The following is a 6,000-nucleotide window of genomic DNA, read 5'->3' as shown; positions in this document are numbered from 1 at the left end:
GGGGTGGCACTGGATGGGCTTTAAGGTCCCTTCCAGCCCAAACCATTCCAGGATTCCGTGATTCTATGAACTCCTCAGCCTTTGAAGAACTCAGACCCAGAAGCAAATGTGGTCCGTGAGAAAAAATGTGGCCTTTGGTGTTTGGAGGAGGAATGTCTCCGGAGAGGGAGGCTCCACGCCCTCCCTGGGCAGGCTGTTCCAGCTCTCCCACACTGCTGCTGCTCGGATTTCTCCCTCAGCTCTGGAGCTGTTTCCAGGCACGCTGCCTGCAGAGCTGCTCAAGGTGTGCAGCAGGCACAGCTCTGCCCTGGCTCTGGTGACAGTCCTTATGTCACTGCCTGCCCTGGCTGCAGCCACTCACAGCCTCCACCCGCTGAACCATCCAGAGATTAGATTTGCTTACACAAGAATTCATTAGGATTATCTAATGATATTAGGCACCTCTACTCTGCCAAATTCCTGATGAGTAATGGCTTGTAGTATTGCAGCCATGGAGGAGAACCATAAAACCGTGCACTGACCTTCGCTTCAGCTCCTGAGTCACGGCCTTCTGCTCCTGCACGTCCTTGCTCCTGAGCCACAATTCCAGCTCCTCTGGAGCTGTTTTTAATGGACAACCAGTGCCGTGGGAGGGTGTGTTGAGTTGAGCCACTGGCTGATCCAGGCTTGTTCCCATTCTCCAGCGTCATCCCACTGCTGTGGAGAGCAACAAGCAAGGAGCCTGGCAGGAGTTCCACACCATTCCCTGTTATCCACACAGCAGGGTGTGGGTGGAAATGAGCACAGGAAAGTGTTTCCTTCACCTGCTGCCAGTAAAGGTGATACAGTTATTTCACAGGCAAACGTTGCACCCATCTCTAGATGGCTCTTGGTGCTGCCAGCCAGCCACGTGTACCCCACAGAGGGCATGGAAAACAGGGTGTGATTGTGGAAAATAACTTTGGTTAACGTTTAAGGACAAAGTATTGCTTAATGCAATTAATAAATGGAATAGTACTATAATCTTAATCACTGCTGTTCATCCTGGCTGAAGCTGTGATATCACACGCAGACAGGCTGTCACGTTAGGGACAAACCTGTGACACCGTTCTAGTGCAGAGGAAACCCAGTGAAACTCTCCGAGCTCTGAGCTGTTTCTCTCAGGACAGCCGTGTTTCCCACCCCCGCCCTGCTCACCGAGGGCCCCCACCTGAGCCCCCGCAGAAGTGACACCACCTGTGCCAGCAGCTGCAGCCTCAGACCTCCCATTTAGGGTTTAGGCGTCACCTCCCCGCTATCCCGTGCTGCCGACACCAGATTTACTCAGCGTTTACTCCGTGTTTACTCTCCCCGGCCGGTTTTCCCGCAGCCCCTGTGCCCGGTACCCCCGCACCGCCGCACCCCGGGACTCCCCGGCGCAAGCAGCGCCTCGCGCCGCCTGCTCTGGGCTCTGTGCGCAGCCTCCCGACCCCAACGGGGTGTCCATCCCATCCCATCCCATCCCGTCCCATCCCTCCATCCCCGAGCACACGGACCGGCAGCTCTGCTCCCCCCGCCCGGGGTGCGGCGCGGGGCACGCTGGGAGTTGTAGTCCTGGGGGGCGCCGCCGTAGTTGGCGCTGCGGTGGCGGGACTCGGTTTCCCGGCGTGCCCCGCGCGGTACTTAAGGCGCGGCGCGGGGCGCAGGGTGCAGTGACCATGTGGACGCGCGGCTGAGGCGGTGCGGGCGCAGCCTCGGGAGCGGGACCGGGATGGGGTTGTCCAGCCGCACATAGCCCGCCCCGCCGCCTCCGCAGCCAGGTACGGCCGGGGAAGGAGGGAGGGGGATGGCGAGCGGCCGCCGGGACAGCCTTGAGCCGCAGCCCGGGGGATGCAGCCGGTGCTGGGCGGGGATGCCCGCGGGATGCAGCCGGTGCTTGGCGGGGATGCCCGGCCGGCGGAGCCCTGGCAGGACGCGGCAGGGACCCTCCGCCCTCCCGGCGGGTCCCGGGAGGTGGCGGGCCGGGGTTCCCTCCCCAGGACCACCGGGGGCCCGGCGGTGCAGCCCCGTGTCCGCTCCAACTTTCCCCGTGTTTTTTCCCCCGTACCCGGGGCTCAGCCGCGAGGGATGTTCTGCGTTATGTAAACACCGGCGAGCGCCGATGGGGACTTGGCTACGGGCGATCTTCCTCTTAAATGGTCAAAAGCCGGGCGGCGGTGGGTGGATGTTTCGGAGGGTCCCGGGGACTGGCCCGACAGCCCAAATATTTGGCTGTTTCCTGGACTACACTAACTGGACTGGAGCGGGGGAAGGGGTGGGGGCACATGTGCATTCCCCATCCAGGGACGTGGGATGTGCCATAATCCCGAGCGGCTTTACGCCCTGGTGCTGGCAGCTCCGCCTGGTCGGTGCTGCGGGTTGTGCCGGGGCCGTGCGGGGTCCGGGGGCTCTGCCCGCCCGCAGCGGGCACAGCTCGGCTCGCTCAGCCTCTCCATCCCTGCCCCGCGTGGGGCCAGGCTGGCTCGGAGTTTGTAGGAAAACAGTCCAACAGGTGAAAGGTTTGACTCAGATTTGTGCCGTGCAGCAGTTCTGTGCCCGCTCAGCACAGATGGATCGCGCTGCGATCCTGCTGCTCGCAAATCAGGAAGGGAAAACGTGGCTAATGCAATCCAGATCTTTGCCTGATGAAGATTTAGTGGCTGCAGTCGTGTGTGGAGTAGCGTGTGAGGGAGCCTTTCGTTTTACGTATTGACGAGGGTCGGTACCTGTGCGTGTGCTTTGTGTTGTCAATGTGCGTTTTCTTGTTTGCCTTGGAGCTTCTTTTCCTGCACTCGGAAGTTTGCCTGCTATCCCAGGACTTCCAGACTTGTTGAGCCAAGGCCTGGCTGACTCTGAGCCCAGACTAGAGGCCCTCAGTGGAGCTGCTCTCCTTGCAGGGCTCAGCTCTGTGATGGGATGTGATAAAAACCCACTGGCTCTTCCTTTCTTTCTGTGGTTTCTCTGTGGCCAAGTTAATGGGCTACCAGGCACTGGGTTTTCTGTTTGTTGATTTTCTGGAGCTTAATTGAAGCCAATTTCCTCGCACAGCAAATATTCCAGGTTCTAAATGCCCGGTGGTTTTGCCAGTGTAAGGTCAGTGCCTGGAACAATGATGGGGTTCACAGTGTCATGGCTGTAGCAGAGCTTTGGTTGCTCAGCACTGGTGGTTCAGTGAATGGAGAAAGGGGGTGGCATCGATCAGGCCATAAATTCTGGTGTAAGAATTTGATGAAACAAATGTGAAAGTTGACCACATTGGAAACCAAGTGTCTTGAATTGGTGCAAAGGTGTAGAGCTCAGTGTGTTTAAACCAGAAAAGGAGTCACTGTGGAAGTAAAACCATAGTTCCAATGTGTTTCAGAACTAGCTGTCAAGTAAGCTGATCCTGAGCTGATTATTTGTAATGTTTTCTTTAATCTCTTGTTTGTCAATAACAGGGTTTTTTCTCTTAACATGCCTTATTTCCCTCTGAGATTAAAGTGTTCGCTTGGATGAGATTTTTTTTACCCCATCTGTTTTGCAGCATTAAGTCTTGAAAATAGAGTTTCCTCTTACAGGGGTTCATAAATTAGGAAGTAAACAAGCAGCAAGAGTAACTTTGGTTTGCCTTTGCAATCGTGGGTGGAGCTTTACTGGGGGAAATCATATATCTTTATAAGATTTGCTAATCCTGAACCCCATCAGTGGAGGGTGGAAGAGGCTCTGGTGAAGAGCACGGAAGGGGTGAGCAGTTGGTGTGTCTCTTTGGTGATGGTTGTTGGAGCTGCAGCTGTGGGTAAGAAGAGGTGGGTGGAGGAGGTGTCCTGGGCCTGATGAACAGGGTGTAAAGGGCAGCTGTGGTCTCTGCTTATAAATGAGAAGTGTGATTTCAGGAGGAATTCCTCATGGAAAGGCTGGTCAGGCATGGGAAGGGGCTTCCCAGGGAGGTGGTGGAGTCCCCAGCCCTGGAGGTGTCCAAGGAAGGCCTGGACGTGGCACTCAGTGCTCTGGGCTGGGGGACAACGTGGGGATTGGGCACAGGTTGATGGTCTGAGAGGGCTTTTCCAACCTGAATGACTGTGTGATGTCATCTTATTCACGGCACCATCAATCCTCTCATGTCACCTCAGCAAACCTGTGTTGGTGTGGGGCAGTGTGGGAAGTGGAAAAATCAAGTTCAAGTGAAGAACTAATCTGGGGTGCTGGCAGCTCACAGGTGTCACTGTATGTTGGAGCAGGACTCAAAACCATGAGGTCCTGCTGTTGTGGTGGCAGGTCTTGGTGTGATTTTACAGTAACTGCTGTGGTAAGGGCAGTGCTGAATGGCCATGACACAGTGATAGCATGAGAAGAGGGCTGGTCACCTACAAGGGTGGCAGTTTGGAGTGCAGTGTGTGAGCAGGGTTCCAGCTCCTCCCATGCTCTGTGTGTGTGTGTGCAAGGGAACATCCCAGTGGCTGGTCAAGTGGGTGAGGTCCAGAAATCCCTTCTGGAAGCAGAAGCTCCTTCTGGCTGCTTTATGTAAGATGAGCTGAAGTGGAGAGTATTGAGGTGGAACTTGTGTTTCAGTACTTTGAAGCTGGATTAAAACAGGTTGGGAATATCTTGAGCCCTGCTCAGGTGCCTGCCCCCGGGTGGGGCCGTCAGGGGAGCAGGTGTATCTCGTCCTGACAACCCTTCCAGCAGGTGTAGCTGCTCTTGGGCTCATTTGTGCCCTGATGGGCAACGAGGCCAATGGCACCTGGGCTGTACCAGCACTGGTGTGGCCACAGGACCACAGTGACAGTCCCCTGTGCTGGGCAGTGGTGAGACACCTGACTGCTGTGTCCAGGTCTGGGCCCTCATGGCATGGGAGACACTGAGGGGTTGGAGCGTGTGCAGGGAAGGGAAGGGAGCTGGGAAGGGGCTGGAGCAGCAGGAGGGGCTGAGGGAGCTGGGGGGGCTCAGCCTGGAGAAAAGGAGGCTCAGGGGGGACCTTCTGGCTCTGCAACCCCCTGACAGGAGGGGAGAGCCGGGGGGGGTCGGGCTCTGCTCCCAAGGGACAGGAGGAGAGGGAACAGCCTCAGGCTGTGCCAGGGGAGGGTCAGGTTGGACATCAGGAGGAATTTCTTGCTGGAAAGGGTGGTCAGGCATGGGAAGGGGCTGCCCAGGGAGGTGATGGAGTCCCCGTGCCTGGAGATGTTCAGAAATTGAGTAAACTGGTGGTATTGGCCAAAGGCTGGACTTGGTATCTTGGAGGTCTTCTCCAGCCTTCATGGTCCTGTGATCCTGGTTGTGTTGTTGGCTGTGCTGTTCCCCTGTGGTGGCGTGTGTGGTGGTTCCTCAGTGCAGAGCAAACTCCTCTGGAGTATCGGGTGTGTCAGGTTGCAGAGTGTGCTGGGAGTCTTTGAGACATTATTACCCCATAAATACAAGACAGTTGTAGTTGTAGGATTGTGTCTTGGAGCCGGGAGGATGCTCAGATGCCGTGGGAGGTGGGATGAGGGTAGTGGCTCTGTAGTAGCTGGTAGACGAGCTGCTGGCTCGCCCGTGGGTGCGTGTGAGGGAAGGCGGCTCCACCACAGCCTCATGGAGACCAGGGGGGTTTGGAGGGAGAGAATCCTGTGCTGCTGCCGAGTTATGTAAATGTAACGTCTCTGTCACGATGAGACTGTGGTATAAATCCTGAGCCCTAAAAATCTCTGTTACTGTATGTTCCAAATTGGTTTCCTCTGCTGAGATAGCAAAGGAATCTGGAGGTGCTTCGGTACCTGGAGCCTGTTTTGTGCCTCTCGTGTGTGACAGTGCACAAGGGGAGGCAAAAGCCACTGAGCTTCATCCAGAGGGCTGTGCTGGGACTGCACAGGGGCTGCTCCATGGGGTGCTGTGAGGACCAGACTGGAAGAGCCAGCAGAGAGTGTCCCTGGGCTGGGAGCCGGATGCTGTCCGTGTCCACAGCTATTCCAAACGATTCCTGTGCTCATCCGCCGGGCGTCTCCCAGGGGCTGCTGAGGGAGGCAGGATGCCAGAACAGCACGAGCTTTG

The sequence above is a fragment of the Lepidothrix coronata genome, unplaced genomic scaffold, assembly GCF_001604755.1.
Source record: "Lepidothrix coronata isolate B3197 unplaced genomic scaffold, Lepidothrix_coronata-1.0 Scaffold134, whole genome shotgun sequence".
NCBI lineage: Eukaryota > Metazoa > Chordata > Aves > Passeriformes > Pipridae > Lepidothrix > Lepidothrix coronata.
Note: the sequence above shows the minus strand (reverse complement) of the source record.